The sequence below is a fragment of the Protopterus annectens genome, chromosome 5.part0 (assembly GCF_019279795.1).
Source record: "Protopterus annectens isolate FY-2018-M chromosome 5.part0, PAN1.0, whole genome shotgun sequence".
Lineage (NCBI taxonomy): Eukaryota > Metazoa > Chordata > Ceratodontiformes > Protopteridae > Protopterus > Protopterus annectens.
In genome coordinates, this window is record NC_056735.1 from 791644251 (window position 1) to 791670660 (window position 26410).

The 26410-nt window shown below is 37.7% G+C and overlaps 1 long non-coding RNA gene across 1 annotated transcript in view; it reads left to right on the plus strand.

Moving 5' to 3' along the window:
• LOC122802829 overlaps positions 1-26410 on the plus strand; it is a 364096-nt gene that overhangs the window by 547 nt on the left and 337139 nt on the right. The gene's annotated exons all lie outside the window — the stretch shown is intronic.

The window sequence follows — 26410 nt, forward strand, 5'->3', positions numbered from 1 at the left end:
AATGTTTGTCACCATATTTATGTATTATTTTGCTATTTCACTGGTATACTAGGCATTTTTAAGTGCTGTAACTTAAACTTTTGTAATAGGGGATGGGCTCATTCTGGATCAGTGCATATAACTATGTCAAACAATAAACAAGACAAATGAACTATGTCAGTGAGACTATTCCTGCTATACAACAAGAAGAGGTTTAAATACATGGCAGAAAAACTGAATTTCATTTTAAGTATTTGAAAGAGAAGTATGTTGAAGGTCGTTGTGGCTCCCAAAATATTTTGGCTATACATTAATGCAGAATATTGTAAGAAATTGTTTCCAAAAATTATGCTATCTTTTCTTCAGGCATAATTAATAATTTCATAATAAATAATACTAATACTAATAATAATAATAGCAATATGTAGTAATGGTAGTAGTATATTGCAGATAAATGTATTTATTTTCATGATACTTCATATATTTCACAAAATCTTAATACTGCCTTTTCAAAGCTTTGGCTCTGTCATTGTTTCTGATACTATTTATAAAATATTATTCTGAAAGTTGTAGGTAAAATGGCACTACACTCTGTCCTTACTGCATTGAAATCCTAACATAGTATACTAATTATTATGAAAACATATTTCATTTCCTGATACAAAAAACAATTTTACATCAGCCTTATCATGAAACAAGCTTACAGCAATGCTGTCTAATATTATTGTTAAAACTGCATATAGAGAATAATAAGTAATGAAATATGCAATCAAAAAATGGGAAAAAAAAGCTATTTTCCTTGATGGCATCTTTAATGAAGAAGCAGAACACATAAAATATGTTTGTTGTGGTAAGAAAGAATTGTTTGAAAATTTTGTTTTCTTAAAATTAAGGACAATTATGCTTTTAAGCATTGCAATCTCTCAACATATTTGCAGATTGCTGAAATATTTACATTGTCAGATGCTTCTCTTTAATTTGCAAAATGCTGTAATCCATTCTTTCAATTTGTCTAAAACCAGTCACAAAACAAGATATTAAAGGTGGTTTCGAAAACTGCCATAAATGCAAAATAAGAGGGCACAATAAGTTGCATCAAAGCATATATTTTCATTTACAAGTGCTGCTACATTTACTTAGAAAATGACATGTGGAAAATGTATCACTGGTGCGCTAGAAACATTTATTTTACCTTATATACATTAGGAAAATGTACTTCCTTTTTTTTTCTTTAGAACACTTCAATTTGAAATAGCAGACTTAAAAACATACTATCATTCTTTCTAGCAGAATCTTTTCTTTGTGACTAATTTAATCTACATACATTTTGCAAGTACCTTCACCATGTACTGTGCCAGGGTGATAAATTTATTTTTTTTTTCTCTAGCATGTTGCTTTCACAGTTTTCTGGTGCATTGCAATAATACAATATAATTATTTTTGCCCTTTATATACCGATTTGAGTTCATAATGATATCTGGAAGAGTTGATGAATAAAACTACTTTTTGTACTTTATTTAAATTGGACTTGTTTGTTTGTTTGAAAGTTAACAAGCATCAGTTTTGCTGTTCTACATTTCATTCACTTTGTGAAACCACCAAATCCTGCTTTGTTGAATTTACATATACATTTATTTATTCTTGAAATCAGCAGTTAATGATATCATAGAACCCATGTACACTATCCCAAAAAGATATATTTCTGTCACTGAGAATAGTATCTCAATTTATTTCCATAAGAGTGCAGCATTGATTATATCATTATTTCAATTGACAAAGTCTCAGAAATATAATTGTTTTATGACTGAGTTTTATTTTACTAAAAAAAGGTAAATAGTATATCATAATGTGTGTTAATTGTAAAGTGTACAACCATGGGTTATTAGCAGAAAGATTTTAGGCCTGATATTACATCTAAGTCACTGACATTTTGGCTTGCTAGTATATCTAAGATGCTGTCATTATCCTAACTGGATGCATCACTTTTACTTTAACACTGTTTTGATTTGTAAAAGAAGGCAGGATCTGAATAAGCTATGTAATATTTGACTGACAGTAACTGGATAGATCATAAGTGATGTATAATGTTTGGAACTATAATTTTGCCAATATTAGGGTATTTCATGTATATATACAAAAACATTTTTTTTCAATTTTCTGTTTGCATACCCCTGATTTTATGAGGATTGTAAGGACAAAGAACCATGTAATATTTTAAAGCCTTAAACTCTAAGTTAAGTGACAGCTCAGTGCACTTTAATTCTGAGATTTTTACATTTTTTTCCAAATTGCGCCAATAGAAATTAAATATATTCACAAATGAGTACATAAATGGAAAATATCAGTTTCATGTTGCATCTGAAATGTCTGTAATTCTGAGCAACAGAAATGTCAAACAGTTTAGGAAAAAATAAGCCTGGTAAAAATTAACAACATTCATAGGTAGTAAGCCCAAGTTTACATCATTTCCTTTAAAGCATTATAGTGTCTTTTCAGTGGTCTGTGACTTTCTGTCAATGGTTATAATGAGCTGATATACCAGCTTTTGCTGCTCCTTATTGTGAGTCAGCACTTGACAGAAGTCAGTTGCTAATTTGACTGCTCATTCGGCACAGTCATTAACAACTTGCAAAGCTGTAACAGTTTGTTTCGCAATGATAAAGGCAGGCATGTCGATCCATGCTGCAAGATCAGCTGTTAGGAAAGATGGGTTTATGTTGACAGCAGTGAACAAGTTCATTGATCGTTCTGTTGTGAAGTCAGATAAGGCCATGCCCTGGAAACTGGCAACAGCTTTTGCACTAACTCTTTTTTATGATTCAGGCAATCCTGCATCTACTGTGCTCACTTCTTTGACAGGATGTCTACCAGTTATTAAATTCTGGTGGTATTTTGACATGTTTGCTGCTGCATCATCTTCATCATCATTTTCATGTTCACTACTGTCTTCTGCCTCTGTCAGCTCTCCAGCTTCTCTGACTGTTTCCTTTATCTTTGGTTTTCATTTCTTCCTGTAGTTGTTCTTCCTTTCTGTCTATTCTTTTTTTGAATTCAATCTCCTCTCCACCAATTATAATTTTTCTGTCTGTAAGTTGATCTTGTAGAAAATCTTTCTTGAGTCTTTATCGATAATTCTGCATCAGCATGCCCCACATCAAAAAGCATTGCTAAAATCTGTTTCTAAGTGAGACTGTGTATCTGACTGGCGCTTCTTATTCTTCCTGATTCTAGAATGCTTCTCATACGGACTTTTGAGTTTTGCCACAGCATTCAGCTTCTGCATTGTAGGTATGCTAGCGAACTGCCATAGCTGTAGAACTTCATCAACAGCATATGAGCATCCCGCTGAAAGAGTTAACTTGTTGGTTTTTAAGCTCATAGAACAGTCTGTGTAAAACGTCACTGTTGGCTGGAAGCTGATTTGAGCAAGTCGAGATATTAAGGGCAGATAACTGCTGGCCAGCAAGCCAGACATCAGTAGCAGTTCTGGTTGACTTTCTCACTAAACTCATTTTTTATCATTAGTGGGACTGGGCTCTGTTAATTAACATTAACATTGCCAGCCACACATGCAGAAACTATATGATTTGATAAATTATCAAAAAGTAATTAAATACAATGTTTCACTATTCATAGTGTAAACAGGAAATAGCATAGAGTTTTGAACAATGGAAATAGAATTAAATGGTGCACAAGGCTTTAAATAAGTAAAGTAGGCTGCAGGAGGCTATGGAAGTTCAAGTAAAACTGACTGGCGATAGATAAATACAACACTGGAATGCAATTAACGGTACTGGAAACAGTATGATTTTTCTACATGCTGTGAGCTGTCACTTAATGAAGTCAGACAATTCTAATTTTTTTGCATACATACACAACTCACCAAACCTCACATTTTAGAAACCTATGCAAAATGATTAGAGAAAAACAATTTTTTGAAGCACCCTAGTCAATATGGTTTATTTTCATTTATATAAATGTATTATTGCATCTGTCATAAGTGATAATTTAATAAAGCTGTTTCTTGTTTAATAAAAAAACACTGCTTTGATTCAATAGCCAAATGATATTTGTAAAATTTAATACATGATGGATATTTTATACTGTTAAAGTCTCTGATAAGGACTGCAATTTCTGAGATTCTCTTCAAGTTTAGTCACGAAACTCCAGTGGTCCACAAAGCACATAGTTTTTAATGTTTTTAATACTGTTGAAAATTGGCTCTGTGATTGACGTCTTCTATTAAATCCTAACAAAACAAAGCTACTGCTTTTCTCTCCCACTCATAAAGCCTCCACTCCAACCTTTACTATAAAATCTAACAATGGTGCTACCATTGTCCCAGATCCCTGTACCAAATTCTTAGGTGTAACAGTTGATAACAACTTTAAGTTTGATATGCATATTAATCAAGCTATTAAAAAAGTTAATAAAAAACTTGGCTCACTATACAAGATCAAACCTTTCCTCACCCCACTAGCTAGGACAGTAATTTCCCATACACATCTACTTTCCACCCTCCTTTATGCATCCCCTCTCTTCACAAACTTGAGTAAGTCTGACCTTAATAAACTCTCTAGCTGCTTTAATCATATTGCTAGATTTGCCACTAGAGCAGCATACAGAACACTCCACTGTCTGAGCCTAAATAATCTGTGGTAGCTAGAACTGCCTATCCAGCTTCAGTACAATCAGCTAATAGTAGCACATAAAATTCTCTATCAGCCTGAAAACACACCCCTACTTATAAAAATTATCACCCCTTTCAGCAACCTCAAGACACTTCCCTCATCCAACAAATTACTAGTCCAAATTCTCAAAAGCAACAACTCATCTGGAGACTCTCTATATGCCAACTCTGTTGGTAAAATATGGAACTTGCTTCCTGCTGAGCTTACCTCAGAACCCGTTCTAACCAAATTAAAAAAAAATCTAAAACAGTACTTTAAAAGGCAATGGCTATGTCCTTGCTCTAATCCTGACTAACTCTGGCAATATAAACATGTGCTAAAGAGGTCTTTTGGCCACTCTTACATTGCTTCCTAATTGTTACTCTATAACAAATCAGATTTATATATGATAGAATGAATTACTTTTATCTTATGTACTGTATCTGTAACAGTGCTTTAACTTGATTAATATAACAGTTTTTCTTTATGTATGTATAGAGCTTTTCTCCCTGGGCCTCCGCTGAAAATGGACAAGTATCCAGTTGGACTATCCTGATCAACGAATGTAAAATAAAATAAATAAATAATAAAAATAAATAAAGTTTAGTCAGGGAACCCCAGTGGTCCGCAAAGCACATAGATGATGTATGGTAGACTCTAGCATGTTATATTCAGTTCTATTAATAGTAATGATTTTATACAGAATTTCTACTCCTGAGTTCTTTTCTTAGTTTCTTGCCTTTATGTATTTTTTTTGCAAAGATTAAGACAAAACTGTCAATCCAATATGATTGGCCTGTCCAGCATAAAGAAAGGAAATACACCCTAAAACTTGTGATGATTTTTTTTTATTTTTAATGATGCTTATATTAACACTCTCTAAGTACAGGAATGCACCTATGCTGGCCATCTTGTTGCTGAGACCTCTGAATTGCATATTTTTCTCCTGGAAATTGTGTGGTTTAAAAAAAGACACTAATTGAGATAAATGTTTCTTGTCCAATACTTGTACTTTCCATGAAGAATGATGATGATCCCTAGGTACAAGGCATAGTGGCTGGTTACACATCTCCATACAGGCTGATATAAACTTGCTGCCTATCAAAGACACCAAATTACTTGCCAGTAATAGAATGGCAACATTTTTTTCTGATTATTCATGTACCATGAGAGGCAATGGCAGATTTTGCTAAGGAGATGCAGAAGCAAAGAACCAGTGCCTTGTGCAGTTCTATAAACTTGTAACTCCTTTAACTTTGACTGGAAGAGCAAAAGAGGAAAAAAAAATGAAGCTGTGATATCATCTTGGCACCATATAGCAATACTAATACCGCCCTTCTACTTGCACCTGGTTGAATATATCCCCTTACAACTTGACACAGGGCAGCCATCCCCTTTTCCCTACCATAGTTATGACTCTGAGAAGATGTGATTTTTCATGTTTGCAAGAGTGTTGATTAATCCAGTCATATCATGCTGCATATCCAAGAAACAGGACTTTCTTACAATGCTCATAGTTATGGGATGACTATCACTATTCCAGTGCAGCTGAAGAACATTTTCTTGCCAAACTGAGAACATAGAGTAGGAAATTAGACTAACTATTGCCAAGAGATATAAGTTATCTCCTTGCTATTTATATGTGTTATCTGTGTGTGATGTGTATGCCTTTCAGTATACTAGGACATAGTAGGGTCTAATGTTCCCTTTATTCCAATTCTACTTCCATTCTGTAGATTTACCTACAGTGATGTTATCACTGTTAAGATAACAATTTTATGTAAAGGAACCCCTTCTCAGGGGAAGTGAAAGCCAAAGAGTCCAGTTCTACCACCTCTACAGCATATGGCATCAGCTCTGGAACCTCTGACAAATTATGCATTGTATTAGCTAAATGATTTGGTAATAGCTTAGATACTATAACCTTACCATAAAGAGGTGATATATCTGCTTGAAACCATCCATGATGCCCTTACATATCTGTTTAAATAAGAAACAGCCTGAGATAGGGCTTAAAATATGTGATGTAGGGTGAATGCCTGGAACTTGGTAACACTCCTTTACAGGAAACATTTTCCTGCAATGTTGACAGTTATCAATATCTCACTTTCTTCCACACTATCTTTGTGTGACCCTGTTTCTTGTTTGAAGCTATGCACCCTCTATGACATCACTTTCAAAATAAACTCTCTGTGTTCAAGTTCCCACCATGATGTAGTCCCTATCATGTGCGCAGATTCATTTTTTGCTTGACTTTGCTGTTCAGTGCATCTGCTTATGTCTGCATCCCTATCAAAGTTTATTGTTTCCCAACTCAGGTACCTATACCCTGTTTATAGGAGTCATAGGATTTTCAGGAGACTTTAGTGCCTTGCCAATACTGAATCTTAGGTGGAACCCAATTTCTCAAGGTGGACAAGGCCAATTAGTCCCAGGGTGCGTTCTTGAAAACCATAACTCCCAGGTACTTCTAAATTTTTTTAAAAAAAAACTTTATTAAAAAAAAAAAAAAAACAGATAAAACACTGGAGTGCAGACAAGATGACAAACTGCTAACAGCATAAAGTCTTAGCTCTACTTTATTTTCTTTTTCTGACAGGATTTTTATACAAACTTAACAAAAACTTATTTTCTTACACATTTTGAGTCTTTAAAAAACTTGAACTATTTGAAAAAAATCAAGTTTTTTTTAATGTTTTTTCTTTGATTTTTTTTTCTTATCAGAAGTTTTATTAACTGTTGTGATAGAATGAGCCACTCAAAAGTGAACTCAGTGAGAAAGGAACTGCAGTCTATAATGGGCGGTATCCAGGAGTTTTTGATTAAATTCAATAAACATGAGCTTAAAATGGACAAAATAAAAGAAGATTCTAAGAAACATTAATGTTAAAAGAGCTCATAAAACAACAATATTTTCAGATCTCAGCAGCAGCAAGACACATTAGATGACTTGGATATGGCAGAGAGTGAGAATCACACAGAATTCCTGTTAAAACAAAATGCTTTGCTTATGGAAAAACTAGAGGACCTATAAAGTAGATCTGGAAGAAATAATATTAGGATATATGGAATAGCAGAAAAGGAAGAAAGGGACAATATGTTGTAGTTTTTAACTACGCTCAGGCTTTCTCTGCTCCTTTACCCTACCCCCATTCCCACTCAACCCTGAATACTCTAGATTTGTACATTACACTCCTGTAATTACCCTCTCCCTCACCCCAGTTATCCAGTACAACCCTGCCCCATCACTAAACCCTCCCCTACTTCTTGCTCCATTCCTTGCCTCACTCCTCGTCCTTCCTTCTAGCACTATTGCACAAAACAATTTCCCCTCTCCACCTCTGCTCAGCCCTGATTCTCATCACTAATTATTTTTCCCCACCCTCTTCTTGCCTAATGTACCCCCTTTTACTTTCTTAACTTTCTTCAAACTCTTTCTACAATCAACAACTCCACTCTCCTCATATAAATAATGCACCCACATAATATAACAGCATGCTGCTGTATCTCCTCTTAACTCTCATTCTGGTCCTCCTCTCTGGGATATCATCTTGTCACATTAACTTGCTGTACCCTCAACTATCAACCACTCTTACCTATGCAATATCCTCTTACTATATACCCCAGCACTTCCCTACTTTACAATCTCTGTACAATACTTCCTATATTCTATTTCACAAAATCAAACATCTCAATGTTTCTCTATCTTCCCCTAAACCTAAGTTCAAACCTATTACTTTTATTTCACTAAACAAAATTTTCCTCCTATAACACTCCTACCAGATGAGGGCATCCATCCCAATCCTGGTCCATCACCTTCCTCTAACTCCATCACCTCCACCTCTGCCATTGGGCATCAACTCCCAACCTCTCAAACAAACTACTGACTATCTACTCCAAAAACCTAAAAAATCTCCTAAACAAAATAACAGAATTACATGCTTGGGTTGCGTACCACTCTCCCATCTTAAGTCTGTCATAAACCAGGCTGAAACCTCATATCACAGACTCAGACATTTTACCCCCTGGATATAACATTTTCCGGCAAGATAGACTTTCCAAAAAAAGGGAGGTGTTGTTATCATGTATTCAGAACAGCTTAACCTCTGCCCCCTCTCTCTACCCCTTCCTGATTTCTACCCTACAGAACTTATCTTTCTCAACTGTCACCTTAACCCACATGAAAAATTGCCACAGCATCTATTTATATACCTCCTGGTAATAATATTCCAGTCATTGAATATATTTTATCTTGGCTCTCCCAACATCAATCATATGAGACAATCATGCTAGATGATGTCAATATTGATTGGAACAAACTCTCCTCTTACTCACCTAGCCATAGTATTAACCTATTTGGTTTCAGTCAACTTTTTTCTTCTCCAACCCACATCAATAAACACTCTTGCTCCATACTTGATTAGATCTTAACTTCCAACCCTAATCACTACCATAATCCCACCACTTTACTGGAATCCTTAAGTGATCACCTTCCTATCTCAATACTAAGACTACCTTCCCATACCCTGAAAACCAACCTTTACAGAGATGGCCCAACCTGTCCACCTTCAACACAGAAACTTTAAACAACCAACTTCCCCTTGTCAATTGGTGTCACCTGTATAACGTTACTTTAAATGATGCTGTACTTGAGTTTAACAACAGTTTCCTAAATAGACTAAACACCCAAGCACCCATCAGGAAAATTAGGCTTAAATATAATCCCATACCCTGGCTCTCTAAAAATATCCTTTCCACTATGAAACTTAGAGATAGAACCTGAAAACCATGGAAAAGTCAAAATCTTCTTCTCTCCTTCTTAAATTCAAAGAACTAAGAAACCTGACTAAAAAACTTATCTGTAACAAAAAAATCTGTCAAGAAGCCCAATCTATCCATACTCCAAATTCAAAAAACATTTGGTACACCATAAGCAGTCTTCTCCATCCAGAGAAACCTTCTACCTCCAACCCCTTCCACAATAAAGCACCTCTTGAAACTGCCACTGTACTAAACAATTACTTCATAGACTCTATCCGTAAAATAACTCCCCCAACAATAACCAGTTACAACCCCTCCATCAACTGCATCCACTCCTTCTCCTTGAAATCTGTTTCCACTGCCTATATAAAATCCCTTTTGCAAAAACTTAAACCATGCCCTCCTTCCTTCGACAACCTACCTCCACAATTTCTTAAACTTGCAACCAATTCTATACCATATCCCATCTCAATCCTTATCAACTGTTCTATCAAAGAATCCTCAGCCCCTGCAATTTGGAAATCCTTTTCTACAATTCCATTTCATAATGGAGGTAACTCCACTGACCCTTCCAATTTCTAATCTATATCCAACCTCACCCCAATCTCAAAAATTCTAGAGAAATACATTCATCGATATCTTCTTAAATACCTAGCCCAGGAAAACATCCTCACCCCCTCCCAACATGGATTTAAGCCCTATCACAGCACATCCACAGACCTTCTATCCTTCAACCAGACTATAACAGAGGTAACAGATAACAATACACATTGTTGAAAATCAAATTGCAAGGATTTCGAAGCTATGTACAGAAGAGGCAACCTTTCTCCAGGAAGAAAAGAGGCTTATTAATAATTTCAACCAACGAGGCTATGGAAAGAGAAGTTTAGAACTAAACAAGACCAGAGTTAATGACATATGTAAAGGAAAAGGCAAACCTTTTTATTCCTCTAAGGTCAGAGAAGGTGAAAGTACACCACCCCTAGCTATACCTAAAAAAAATCTAACTTAAGGGTCAATTTGACTTACACTATGGACCATGATAACGTATGCCAGGTGATCAGAAAGTTCTGGCCGATTCTAACTTCGGATAAAAAGTTAAAAGTGATTGTTGGAGATAACCCAAGTTTCCTTTTAAAAAATAAAAAGAATCTCAAAAGGATCTTATGCTCAAATGATGGGATATGTAACAACTACGTACATAATAATTCATCAGGAACAAAGATATGTGGCTTCTGCAAGGTCTGCAATGCAATCAATTGTAGCAACACATTTAAGCATCCGGTTACTAAACAGACATTTGTTTTTCATGGTTTAGCAATTTGCCTAACCAGCAATATTGTTTACATAGCTACCTGCACTTCCTGCATAGCATTTTAAGTTGGAAAAACTAATATGAAGCTAAAGGAAAGAATTATCAAACATCAATCTGATATACGTAACAGAAAGGAAACAAATTCTCTTTTCCTTCATTTACGTGAGCATGAGGGACATAGCTTTGTTTTCATGGTCATTTCAAAAATACATTTTACTTCCAGAGAAGGAGACCTGACCAATCTGTCTGAAAGAGAGGAAGCCACATGGATAATGCGGCTGAGGGCAGATAACCCCCCTGGCCTTAATGGCTGCGTTCCCTTAAAATCTTTTCTTAAAAATAGACGAACAATGAGCTATGCTCACTTATGACTTGTTTTCATTGCCAGAAACCTTAGGTATACTGACTTAGCCTCTGATGTCCCAAAGATATTGTTGAAATTAAATAAAAAGAAGTACCCTAAATGACCATCTTTATTTTTATTTTTATTTTTCACCATTTTCTCGCAAATCTTGGCTTTTGTGCAGAGCTGGTTCTTTTAACTAGAGCCTACTGAAATGACTTTACTAATATTCCTTCTGAAAATATGTCTGAGTCTGTCTTAGAAACATCAAACTGTCATGTTGTTTTAAACAAAGAGTTTTAAATAAAGAGTTTTAACTTCAAGCTATGGAGGTTTGTACCAATGGACTAACTTGATTGGTTAACATTCATCATTCATTGTAGGTTGTTTCATTGGATGATACCAACTTTTAAACAGTGAACCCAGCTTACCTACTTGGATCTGAAGGAGGCTTGAAAAAGCTGAAAGCGCTTGTCCATTGTTTACATCAGAAGGTTTCTTCACTTTCATATTTGTTTTTCTGTTTTTATGACATCCGCATGTTTTAAAGCTGTGGAATTACAAATCCACTTGACTTTTACAACAGCAAAGCTCTATATTTCATATATTGTGGATTCAATATGGTAAATGCCTGTTATTGAAGCTGTTGTTTTGAAGCTGTATTTTCACCATTTTGGATGTTTAGCAAGTTTTGAATACTCAGATGAAATACACTTGTGGTGCAACGCTCTTCCAATATTTACATTGTTTTTTGTTCTGCTGAGCATTCTTTAGTGGAATTCACTTCTTTTTCTGAACAATAAACTGGTGTCATGTCTCTTACTTGACTTCTCCAGAGCATTCAACACCATCTCTCACCCTAAGTTCCTTATTGAACTAATTGAACTCAACATCTCCATATCCACTTCTCTCTGATTCACTAGTTATCTTAACAACAGACTGCAATCTATTAGATGGCAGACCTCCTGTACAGCGCACACCTTTCTTAACTATCCAAACAGGTGTTCCCCAAGGATCCATTCTAGGTCCACTTCTCTTTAATATTTTTACTAATAATCTACACTCTGCTTGCTACACCTCATCTCTGATCCAGTACACTGAAGACTCTACACTTGTTACCCTCTCCAATAACACTACTGACCTTCACTGCCACACACAGACTTCTTTTATCACCATTTTACAATGTTTAATCAATAACCAACTCCTCCTTAACCCAAAAAACTAAGGTTTTTCTTTTCCTCCCCAAATCTATGTCCAACTTTAAAACTTCCTTCACTCTCTCTTCCCTCAACAATACCATCATTTATCCTGATTCCCATACTAAAATTCTAGGAATTACTATTTGATCAACTGAAATTTGACCAACATATCCAACAATCCATCAAAAAGACCAATCAAAAACTCAGCTTACTGTATAAAAACAAAAAAAAAATTCTTATCCATCACCTCAAGGACTTCACTTGCTCAAGCCTACCTCCTCCCCTGCCTGCTTTATGCTTTCACTATATTCACCCACCTCCAAGCAAATTTTTCAACAAAACCTGAACAAACTTACAATCAGATAGCCAGATTTCCTGTAACCTCCCTTACAAATCCTATTACTGCCCAGCCTTTAAACAACTACAGTGGCTTGAATTTCCTCAGCTTCTCCAACTTTCTCGGCTACAGATGACACGTTCTCTATTTTACAAACCTGAAAACTGTCCCTCCTTATCCACTGTCATATTCCTATAAAAACCATCAAGATCTCTCAGTAGTGCTGACCAACTGCTACTTGACATCTACAGGCCAAACAAAACAATAGGCAGATTTATGAATACTCCATATCTCAAACTTGGAACAAAATCCCAGCTAATATATATTTTATCCAATCTATGATCCATTTCAAAAGAAAATTAAAAAAAAAAACCTTGCTAACTCTCCCTACTGCATCTGTCACCACCATACCTAACATATACTCCCTCAATCATTAGACTATAACAATCCTCCTCTCTTTACTTCAATATAACTTCATAATAACTAGAACTGTGGTATCTTAGCTATGCCACTAAGCAATACTTTACTTAAATCTCATCTTCTCTCTTCCTTACTACTATACTTCTCATACCTCCTCTTCTCATAACTGTTCTCTTTCACTTTCTAAACTCTACTAAATATTTTCCCACACCCCCTACTTCAACCCTTCTATTTAAAATATCTTCCTCTCTAACAACTTGATTTAGCCATTAAAGATGTATATGGGACTATGTTTACCTTTTCTGGTGCCCTATTTTAAATCCACATTCCTAAACCATGTTCTTGCCTCAAGTATTTTTAACTATTCTTTTTGCAGAATTGTATCCTTTAAGTTCCATTATGGCATGAATGTATGTAGTTATGTATTCAGATTCACAGTACTTGTATTGTAACTTTGTGATTGTTATTGTTACTGTTATTATTTTTATTTTGTATGGAGCTTTTCTCCTCAGTTCTCCAATGAAAATGGGCCAACAGCCCAGTTTGGATTAACCCGGTTAACAAAAGACAAATAAGTAATAAATAAATAAATGGATGCCTAAAATTCTAAATCTACCAAAAGCTCTCTTTTTGGTATTGAAAGAGCCCAGAGATCTCTTTTGACTTCTTCTCTGAAGAAAAATTCTTCGGTCCCTAGATCCATTATTGTAAAAATTCTCTCCAGCCAAAACAAGGACTGCATCTGTTATGACCAACAAAAAGGCATGTATTCCATTCAGAAAAGACTTAAAGAAGCTAAACATTAAAGCTTAACTTATTTTTCAAGCCAGAATTGGGATATTTTTACCAGAAAGTCAGAAAATGTTTAATTATCTAGAAGATGCAGTGGACTTTTCTCAGAAAAAGAAACTGTTTGATCAATCAGAAAATATGGATTGGACTCTTGTCATCTTAAAAAAGACAAACAACAAGAAATGTCTGATCTTTAAAGGACAAAAATAGTAAAAAAGTGAAAAAAAGTAATATTGTTCTCATTTTCTATTTTGCCTAAATAGCATTCTCACAGGTATTCAGTTGTGTTATCTATTACAGTTCATCATCAAATACAAGGTAAAACAAACAAAAATATACTTTATCCAATACCTTTTCTATAGTATCTGAAATAGTATGCATATGTTATTATTACTATTACTTACAAGTCCCTTTATTACTTTAGTTTAATTCTCTCTTACAGTATTTTCAAACATAGAGTGTAGTGTTTATGTGGTAGGGGTGTATTGACAGTATCTGAGATAGTGTGTACATATATTAATATTACTATTAGTTATAAGTCTCTTTATTATATTATTTAAATCCTCTCAAACATTATTTTCTAATATAGAGAGCAGTGTGTATGTTCGGGAGTGTATATTAACATGTTTAACTAATCCATTTAATTTATATATTCTATACATAATTTCAAGTATTCTTTTTTATTTTTGATTATTTTTATCTATGTGGATATTGTGTTGAGTGGTTTTGGCTGCATGAAAATTGTGTATATACATTACTTCACTTTCTTTTAATTGTTTTAACTTGTGTGTGGTTTGTTCATTACTTTGGCTATTATTCAAAGCATTAGTGATGCTATTGACTGTTTTTTACAGTAACTGCTTTTTCCCACCCAGTGTACATGAAGTTGCTTTAGAATGTTTTTCTTCACATACCTCAAGCTGTTTTTCAACTTATAAATGTCTAGATTCCATGTTCAAACTGCCTGTGCTGAAGGAAATGCATTTTAAACTTTAACCCTCATTTACAGTAAGTGGATTTTTAAAATGTAAAAAAAGCAGCAGAAACACAAAAATATAACATTTAAAATTAATCTAGTTAATTTTAAAACATCTCCATGCAGTTTTTATGTGCATTATCTTTTAAAAGTGGAATAATAAAAAGAAGAAAAGGAAAGGATAATGTAACGGGAGGAAGACACCTGAAGACTTAACAACACCTGGTATTAATCTTTGTTTAGTGACATCTTGCAGTCATTTAATTATAGCAAAGTGAAAGTTGTATTCTTTATATAAGTACAGTGTACATGTACTATACTCATACAGCAGACCATCACAGTACAGAAGAATATGTCATTTATAGTGATGAAAATGTTTGTTTAAAACAATATTACTGGTTTTAATGTGTCATGAAAGAAGCTGAAAAAACTAACATACCTTTAACAATAATAATAATAATAATGAATTAGATGGTTACTGCTATGGAGAATACTTATGATAAACAAAAATTGCCTATTACAGTAATGGAATTTCCTCTATAGTTTCTAGGTTCTTTAACATACCTGTTATATTGTACACAAAAATATTTACACAGTGTCAGACTGGATTTTTTGAATGTTTCAGGACTTGGCATTGTGAGTCATATTTTAAAAGTTTACTTTCCATAATTGATCCATTATTGTCACTGACCTGATATATTGTTTCATATCCACATTTCATTTATGCAAGTACAAACCATTAACTTCTTTGCTAGCCATGTCATATATTTTTGACATTTTCTAACTTCTGAGTTGTTCAAGGACTATCTGGAATTTTCTATGTGGGCTCCCTCAGAATACGGATTCTTCACAAGAATAGATAGTGTCATTAAATACAATTTAATAAGTAGAATAACTGATCTGCGTCTTGCAACAGGAAATGGCACACCTAAAGGTTAAATCTCATAAAAAACATAACAAACACATAGGCCATGGGTGTTCCAAAGATAATGGGAGACCTGAGATATAATACAAATAGGTAGTTAGCCATTAAGACTATTGGCGGAATGCAGAATACGTAAAATACATAGCATGGATGAAGCTGAGAGAACAGTAAACAGAGAATGACATGTGCCATATATAACATCTGGCAGTGTATTAAAATATTGTTATAGAGAGCTATTAATCACCTGAAAGTTGGTAAGATATAAATTAAGCATCTGTACTTAAGTAAGTGATGCTATATTGCAATTCTGTATACAGAAGGACATCCATAAGCAAAAGCACACTCTTACTGAAATACATATTTAAGAAAAAGATGTTGGTAAGTCAGCTCCAAGGGCTAGGCACATGCAGGTACAAAAGTTCAGGTAACTGTAGGTTGTAGTCCAATCCAATGTACTTAATACCAGAAGTTATAAAAACACTGCTTTATTCACCAAGCCAAAATAAAAGTAAAACGCTGCACCAGCGTTTTTCGTTCTGATAGATATCATCTTTTTCTTAGTTTTCTGTGTGGTTTCTTTTGGTTGCTGAAATACATATTTACACAGACCACACTTGTCTATTTATAAGTAAGGGGTCTACAGATGTATTTACAGAAGGTATAACCAACTGCCTAAAAAAACTAAATACCCCATGACCTTTTGCTATTACTTCAGTATACAGTTGTCCACATGCTTTCCTTGAAATGCAGTTAAGAAATTTAGCACATGATGTGATGCCCAAAAGAGCTGTGCAATGCATCAAAACTGCAAGGTTAAACACAGGGAACATTACATTACTAAAATGCAAATGAAAACAAGCATGCAGGAAGCTACCATATCTTATATAGGATAACATAGGGTTCACACCTCTGCACACTGGTTGCTATAAAATTATTTTTTATACAAAATGATTTTTACAGAAATTTGACGGGAAACTATTAACAGTGATTATAAACTTGCTCTGAGAGAAATATATTTGACTTCTATATAGATATTAATTTGCATATAACAGCATTTATATACATTACTGTAACTATGCTTTAATATAAGTTGTTGCCTTCTGTGCTATATGAAACAGTGTAGAGGAAAAGATGCTTCAAACACTTCAATCTGTTCAACATCTGTTACCTTAATTGCTCAGAGTTACTTCTCTAATTATTGGAAAATAATATTAATGAGCAGATTTAACTCTTTGAAATGTTCTGCATTTGTTAGTGAAATATGTAATTTTATTTTATACTAAACTGACTTTTAAATCATTTCAGTCATGTTTTCATCTCCCATTGGCAGGGTGACTACAAAAACTTGTTCCACACATTTCAAAATATGGCAATAAAAATTACTATAAGCAAATTTCAAGTACATGATACGTAAAATATAATCATAAAAGTATGCTTCCTGTACAGAAGTTAGAGTTAATTGGATATTCCAATTACTAGATTTATTGATAGTAACATACATACATACATTCATAACACAAGCAAACTTTCACTTAAAAACACTCACTCAGTTTTATATTTACTGTCATACATAGATACATAGAACATATTCAGTCTCTTAACTGTTACTGTACATATGAATCTATTCATAATTTACAAAGACATGCACACAGTTATATGTGCATTAATGTAAATATAGTATGCATCTATAAGCACATATAATATACATGTAGCATGCTTTAATTATATGTCCATATTCTATTACTTTCACTTTTCACTGTTATTAAATGAGTTTTAAAAGTATTATGATACATGATCTTGATATGTATTGGTGTTATGATGTCTATAGGTTAATGTGTAATAGTTGTCACTTTTATTTATTTCCTCATATAAATGCTTAAATACTAAGCTATTTATATTATTTTTATAGTAGGATTAATTAGAAGAAATTAATATATAAAATGTCTTGATCAAATAAAAACAATTTGAAATGCATTATTTCTGGGATATTTTTGATACATTCAAAAATACAAGATATCATTCTTTATTATTAACATCTCCAACTGAATAATACACTGAAGAAGAGTAGCTTAAACAAACATTTAAAAATGACAAAGCTCACATAATTTTCTTACAAGAAAAACATTTGTTATTTGAAGATCTAGCTAGATTGATGTTAAAAGATTATTCAACCATTGTTGCGCTCTCATTTTAAGCAAAAAAGGAGAGGCACTATTATTTTTGCAAGAAATTTACTACCTATGCCTAAAATATGAAATATCTATTCAGATAAAAATAGCATTGTGGGTTTAGCAGTAGTAGAAACTGACAAAAAACTAACACATATTTGGATATTATAACCTTATATACAAAAGGTGAACTAATTATTGCAGGAGATTTTAACTATATTCTTTCTAGTAAAGGCACAACTACTGATAAAGTTCCTAAGCTATCCTCAGTACTAAACACTTAGATCATTTTGTTAATTCTTAACATTTGAGAGCTACCCATGATATTAAATTAAATAAAATCTCTTAACTTTACATGTTATTCTTATTGATTTAGCACCCACATAAACACTGATAACGTTTTTACTTCTAGTAGGTTATTTATTAAAATTGAAGATGTATTGATAACTTAATATCCTTTATCTGACCACAATGCTATTACATTTATGTTAACATAAAAGCCAAGTAATTTGATTTAATTTCAGAACACCCCTGCTTATTTAGTAAAATTAAAAGACTTTAAGGAATGGTGTCTAAAAAAGTAGATCAATACAATGAAATTAATAATAACGGAAAAATTTCAGAAGTAATTCTCTGGGATTCTTTAAAAGCGTCTTTATATGGATGAATTAAAAATTGGTACCTATGTAAAAAAAGAGTGGGATAAGTAGTTACTGGGCAGGATTCACGAAGGCTTGCACAAAGTGTAAGAGACGTGTAGCACTCCATGCAAGCCTCGCGATCCAGGAACAGCCCGAAACTCCGTGTAAGAGAGCAGCTAAAACGTCTCTTATACGGACTGGGCGTGAATATGCTAAATACCTCACTTGCAGCTGAAAGGTATGCAAATGAGGTATATTAGCAATCCACGAAGCAGAAACCAGCCTACGTAAGAGACGTTTTAGCTGCAGAAATATACTCAGTTGACAACTGAGTATGTTTCTGCAAAAATCACAATGGAGCCATGTCAGCTCCAAATAAAGGGTGCATATGTGTCAGGCAGCATGCCAATGGCCAAATATGTGGCCATTCGCAAGGTAACCCGATGCAAAAATTAAAGAAATATAATATGTTTAAATGCAGCGCAGCCCCACACAAACAGGCTGCACTGTATAAAACATAAAAATGAAGGTTATAAACCCACAAATGTGGGTTTTATGCAATACATGGAATGACAATGCAGGGACCAGCAGACCAAAAACAACATGGCTACCATGTAGTGGTTGCTAAGGGGGGAAGCTGAGTCTAAGACATGTAACTAAGCATTAGTAGGCAATCTCATGTAAATGAAGGTTAGGATACTGAATCCCACAGTCACATATCAAATGAGCACAGTCTGAGTAGTGTAAGAGATACATAAGGGGGAGGAATAGAGTAGGAGATAGGTGACATCACAGGGGGGAATGTTAGAAAGAAATGCAGTTCATTGGAGGTCAGTGTAACATGACAGATGACAGACACAGATCAGGGAAAGAGGAGTGCCACAAGATAAGCATGGGAAAGTCAAGAAATAGAAGGTGTACACTGTTACTTACACCAAAGTTTCTTGCTGGTCGTGCATGCGCATGTGTGCGTGCCATGAAGTGTGAGTAGGGCAGTATGCGTGCATGTAAGGCAGACTGAGCATGTGGGAGCGTGGTGGTAGATTTTTAACACTGTTTGCAATGGTGTGCGCGTGTGTAGGGCAGACTGAGCATGTGGGAGCCTGTTGGCAGACTTGTAAGACTGTTTGCGCTGGTGTGCACGCGTTTTAACCCGAATAGGCAGATCCTGAACCATGTAAGCATATGTGCATGCGTGTAAGCCACTGTGAGCATGTTTCTGCTGGTATGCACGCTGCTCCCCCCTGAGGAAACAGAAAGGAAAAAGGAAGCAACAGAATTAGTAGGAAGCTAGCAGGGAATACTGCTGGAGCTAGCAGGTGAAAACAATTAGAAGCAGGCAATTACACAGGCAGAATAGTAGCCCAGTCCAGCACTTAAAACTCTGCAAACAGCAGTGCAGGATGTTTCTCTCAAGAGACACTGCAAGACAGGAGTAAGCTATTAGAAGTGAAAACTGAAAAAAGCTGAACTCAGAGCAGAAACGTTAGGGGCTGCCATAGCTGTCATAATGAGACATAGGTGACTTGCTGAGGGTGGTGACAATGCAGATGGTGCCAGACAACCCCCAGTGAGGAGACAGAGAAGAGTGTACATGCCCAGGGTCACCTACCATGGGTTACATGAGCTGGAGATAGTAGAGCGCTATAGAGTGGACAGAGAGCTCCTGCAGCAAATAGTTGAGCTGTGCAGGCCACGCCTCACACACAGAACCAACAGAGGGGAACCCATCCCAGTGGAAACCAAGGTATGTGTTGGCCTAAGAATACTAGCAACAGGTACCTTCCAAAGACCAACTGGTGATATGATGGGGATATCAAAGGCATCAGCCTCCAGGGTACTGCCCAAGTTCCTGGATGCCATGTCAGCACATGTCGGTGATCATGTATATTTCCCCAATGCCCGTGAGGTATTGGCCAGCAATATGCATCTCTTCCAGCAAATAGCGGAATACCCTGAGGTAGTGGGTGCAATAGACTGCACGCACATACGCATCAAAGCACCAGCCGGTGAGCGGGGTAGGGCCTACATTAACCGCAAAGGCTTCTCCTCCATCAACTGCCAGGTCATGTGTGATGCCCTAGGCATAATAATGAATGTGTGTGCTGACTGCCCTGGGAGCTACCATGATTCCCACATCTGGCATTTGACGCAGCTGTACCAGACATTTGCCAATGTGGACATCCCACACGGACACCTAGTGGGGGATGCAGGTTATGCACTGGAGCCATGGCTGATGACACCCATCAGAAATGCACACACACCTGAACAGGAACGCCATAATGAGGCACACGCACGAACATGTAATGTAATAGAGCATGTGTTTGGGCTGCTCAAGTCACGGTTCCGGTGTCTGGACACATCTGGTGGAGCCTTGCAGTACACACCAACTACATGTACCCAAATTGTCATGGTATGTGCTATGCTACATAATATGATCTTGCAAAAACAGCTGCAGCAGGACCAGCATAGGGCTGGGCCAAACAGCCCCCCACCATTGCCAAGGCCATCACAGGCAAAGTGTGACTCAGAGGAGGAACAACCTGAGCCTGCCCCTGGAGGCAGAAGGAGGCGTGCCCAGTATGCCCTGGCCTTGGCAAAGAGGCAATGCATAGCACATACACTGGCTCAGTAGGAACCCTGGGAATGATACCCCCTCTGACTCACTCAAATAATAACAGGGATGCCTAAAATGACATGACCTGCTCACAAACATGTACAGGGAGTGTAATATGTACACCCGACAAAGGCAGCCCTGCAGCACCACCTGAGGCAGGAATGCCATGTGTTAAGTAATGTCACACCATGTACTATATGCACACCTGAGTACCATGACTAACATCCACCCTCACCAAGCATGAAGCCACAAAATGACAATGGGATGATCAATTGCAATAACCGGCTGAAGTAATGCAGTTAGTCAAAGGGGAGCCAATGTGTTTCAGCCTAGGAAGACATGCGGAGCATGACATGATGCACCACCTGCTAGGGGTGGCATGCACCTATCAGTCCAGGCTCCATGGATACTGGCAAAGGCTGTCAGTACCCACAGCATGCCCTGAATAGGTAAGTCTCAAAACACAAACCCACCTTCATAGGTACCACAAGTGATAGGAACCTAGATGTAACGCTACCCAATGCCAGAAGTCTAAACAGCAAGATGCGTGCAGTGTAAACGCACACAGTATGGAGAATGTTGATATCAGTCCTGTAATAGAAAACTGGGTCAAGACTCACATCAGCACCCTAACACTACCAGGTTACACCTCATACTGTGCTGTACAGTTGCAAAACATGGAACAAGCTACAAAAGTAGGGTGACTAACAATAAATGTCAAGGATAACCACACCCCCATGTTGGTACCACAACAAGAAGCAGCATGGATTAGCCATGGTCAAATACCAATGGCTAAAACTGCCTCCCAGTATATAGCCTGCTGCAGACTACTGTCCTAATACCAGCAACTGCACCTGGCCTATGTTGGAATACATGAATATATCAAGCCCCCCAAACCACATTATATTCCTTGACTGAAAATACCCAGACATACACTGGGAGCATTATACTAGCACCAACACAGTAGGAGAAAAGTTCCCAGAATCCATAAACCAAACTGCCCAGGAACAACGTACCACTCCCACAAGAGGGGTAAGCATACCAGATGTGATAATCAGCAACTTGTGTACTGGATGGCAAGATGAGAAGTGTATCCCTCACTGGTAAGTCCAGACCATAGAGTAATCACACTGGATATACACATCCTGACCACAGTCCCTGGCCAGAAAACCACAGTGAAAAACATGTGTAAAGCATAGGTTGCACCCCTCCAAACCGATGTGGAATCCACGAAAGGCATTGTGCAAGTGCAGAATATGGGGCACACCGCAGAACATGTTATACAGGCATTCCATGAACATAGCCAGGAATGCTTGGAGTATGCAATCACAAATAACAACAAGACACAATGCCATACACACAGGCATCTGATATGCTGGACGCCAGCCATTACCAAACCATGCAAGAGAATGAGGAAGCTACTACATGATAGAGCAAACATAAAAAGGGAAGTAATCACTGATCAGTAGTATGGCAATAAAATATGTCCACACATACAATCCACTATGGCCAGCCACAAGTAGAATCTGTGAATCCACAGGCAATGTGACACCTGCCCCAAGTACACAGACAACCCACAACTCCCCCAATGAATACAAATATATGTGAGAGATGCAACCACTGATCCAAACCGGAGGCTGAGCTCCCCCAACTCAGTACTGTCAAAACTAGTCATGAGGAGAAGGTAACACCACAAACCCAGTCCGACATAGACCTATCACAACTGTAAACCAAACACATAAACACAGAAAAACATTCCTGGAGGCCCTAATTACAAACACACCACATCAACAGAAGCCTCCAAAGCAGATCCCAAGCAACCACAACCTCCAAACATAACACATGCAACACATAGTGCACAAAGCTGGTGTGCCAAACAGTTACAGGCCAGAAGGAGAAACAACATGCCTGCTACAGTTGTAATAGGTGTCTGTATAGGCAGACACACTGCTGTCCCACTCACCAGACTGAACAAGGGAAAGGGTACAGTAAGCTGCCTGTAGGCTGCCACAATATGCCACATAACACAAGTACGCAGGTCACCCCAAAGCAAGCAGAAATATGATGCACTCATTGTCTATGCTGGTGTGAATGACCTGAGATGTACCTCCCTGGACTACATGAAAAGAGACATAGATGAGCTCTCTGAGTATGTACACCAGGCCGGTATGACACTGGCCGGTTGCAGCATCCAACCCTCACCAAGAATGATGCCACAGTACAAACACAGAATGATCAGCTTTAACAGGTGGCACAGTTACAGCTGTCAGTCCAAGAGGGTCTAATGTCTGTCTGCTTGAGATGTCATGCATGACAAGCCATGCTGCTGTTCCAGGGATGGCTTGCACCTGTTACCCCTGGGCGTCTGGATACTGGATAAGGTCTTTGCCACCTCCATAGAGCCGCACGTAGGCAAGGCCAAAAAGACTAACCCACCACCCTATAAAACATAAGTGGTAAGAAACATAAGGGTAATGCTGACCAATGCCAGATGTGTAAACTGCAATATGCATGCCCCTGAGGCACTTTCCAGTATGAAGAACATCGATGTCTGTGCAGTGACAGAAGCCTGCTGCAAGCCTACTGATAGCACACCAGCACAACCAGGTTATACCACATATCATGCGTTATGGCCCCAACACCTGGACCAAAACATCAAAGGAAGGGGAGTATCCATATGCAGCACAGACACCCATACGGCAGGTAACTGACAATGCAAGAAGCAGCTGAGACCACCCATGTGCACCTAAGTGTAGTCAAAACTGCTGTACAGTCTGTAGCATGCGACAGAACACACTCTCACACACAAGAACCCCACCCAGACATCCTGAAGACACTGGACAGTATGAATGTCCCACCAAATACCAGACAAGGTACTCACAAATTACCACATAGGTGGTAAACCATTATGTATGCAAGGAGTAATCAGGGACCTAGGGACACAAGTCGACAGTAACCTGTTATGTGACACTCACAATGCCAATGTGGCTAGGAAGACTGTCTATATTGGACACCGTATCATGAAAGGATTCACATCTAAATCAACAGAGGTCACTGTGCCCCTGTACTGTTCCCTTATCAGACCCATAATCTAGTACAATGACTCATATGGGATGTACCGTACCTGACACCTGCAGCGGTTCGGAAGACCTCAAAGGTACCCCACCAAGAGGATAAAGGGTGTCAAGTATATGTCATATGCTGCCTTGCTGTAGACACCCCAGCTGAATGCAGTCACAGTCTGCCTACACAGAGGCATTGTATGTCTGTTGTACAAGGCCATGTCCAACACAGGAGTAATGGACATGCTCCACCACAGGAAATCAAAGCTATTGGAGCTGTGAGAGTGACAGATGTCAGCCTCAACACATAATCAAATAGGATGTGCTGGAGGGACAGATACATAACCCAGAGGCTCCCCACACCAAGAAACAGAATCCCAATCCATGTTAGGCAGAGCCCCTCACTGACACCCCTCAACAGGAATATTGCCAAGTGGATGGATGATTGTACATGTACACTGGGGTTCTTCAGTGTGTCATGTCCAGACAGAGGCACAGTAAAGAAAATCATAAATGGCCATAATAGTCACATAGCAAGGGGCGGCGAAAGACACACACACTCTGGCTTGGCTTACTAATGCCCTAGGGTGGATAGCCTAGTATGAACCCATGAACCTATGAAGATACAAATTGTACAGGACACTAAGGATAATCACAAGGCTTACTTAACTGATGGTAGGAACCATGTTGAGAATTCACAGATATGCTCTGAATCACACAGATATTACAAACAACATACCAAACACACACATATTGCCAGCATACAACCTGACAGGTTCAGTGCAACCCCCCCCCCCCGCAGAATGCAAAATATCTATCCCAGCAGACTGCTGGTCCCCTGACATTGCAGATGCTGAGGTAACAGCCATCATCTGCAAAGCAAAACACACAGCAGCAAAGGTATGTGATGGTGTCCTGGGCTGAGGCCAACATGGACTCCAAGAATAATGGAATGCCAAATCACACTACTGCCCAATGTCAGCCTTACCACAGGATATGTACCCAAAGAGCAGTGTACAACAACAGTGGTCCTTCACAACAACGGTGTTGCCTGAATTGATACTGCAAACTACCACCCCAGGATCCTGACAAGCTTGGTCTGCACAGCTATGGAAAGGATCAGTATGTACCGCAGACATAAAGCTATCGTAGACCTACTGACACCGGACCCTACACAGTGTGGCTGTCATAACTGCAGATCCTGCCCCTAAACATGTTTGACCCATTTGAAACAGACATTAAGGTCATTGATGAGGGCAATGTGGTCCCCACAGCGTAGCTGGACTGTGCATATGCTTCCAGACAATACCCTACGAGTTCAGTATGGATATGTTCACCAGCTTAAATATATACCCCTATGTCAGAAGAGGGGTTGCAAACCAGACCAAGGACAGAACTTACATGGTCAGACATGCTGCATCCATGTCAGACTACAAAGCAGATATGAGTGGCATCCCACAAGGCTTGGTCCTGGGACCCCCCCCCACCCCATTCCGTATATATGTCCCATAGGTACAGGCCAACATGGAAGGACTGTGACTGAACATGTATGCAGAGGAGTACAAACAGCCCACCATATCCGACCCCCAGCTGACACAAGCAACCCACAAAAGGGCCACCTAGAAACAGACAACTGGAGCCATAGCCATGTCAGCAAGCTAATTGCAGAACTGTGTATAGACAACCACCGTGGATATACAGTAAGTGCCCACAAATTACCACACAGGTGTTAACCCATTACATAGCTAACATGTAATGAGAGACCTGGGGACACAAGGTGATAGATATCCTGCATTGGACAAACATGTGGCTGTAGTGTTTGCAGAAACATACCATATACCCACCCAATCATGAAGGTTGTCAGATGTAGATAAGGGGAGGTCACTGTGGCTCTGCAGCCATCCTTCATCAGCATCACAATTGACTACAATAGCCCCTGTGGGATATACCTCAGCAGACACCTCCATCAACTGTAAAGTCCACAACAGTACCCCACCAGGAGTAGCAAAGAGCATGAACAGATGCCATGTTTTGCCTGAGTAAACAAACTGCAGCTCCACACACTGCCATACTGCCCACCCAGAGGCAAGCTGTGCCTGATGTATGAAGCCATGTCCAAGCTGGACTCAATGAACGTGCTGCACCTTGTACAATCTGAATGGCAGTGAGGTATGCACATGAGAGACCTGAACCCCAGCACTGACT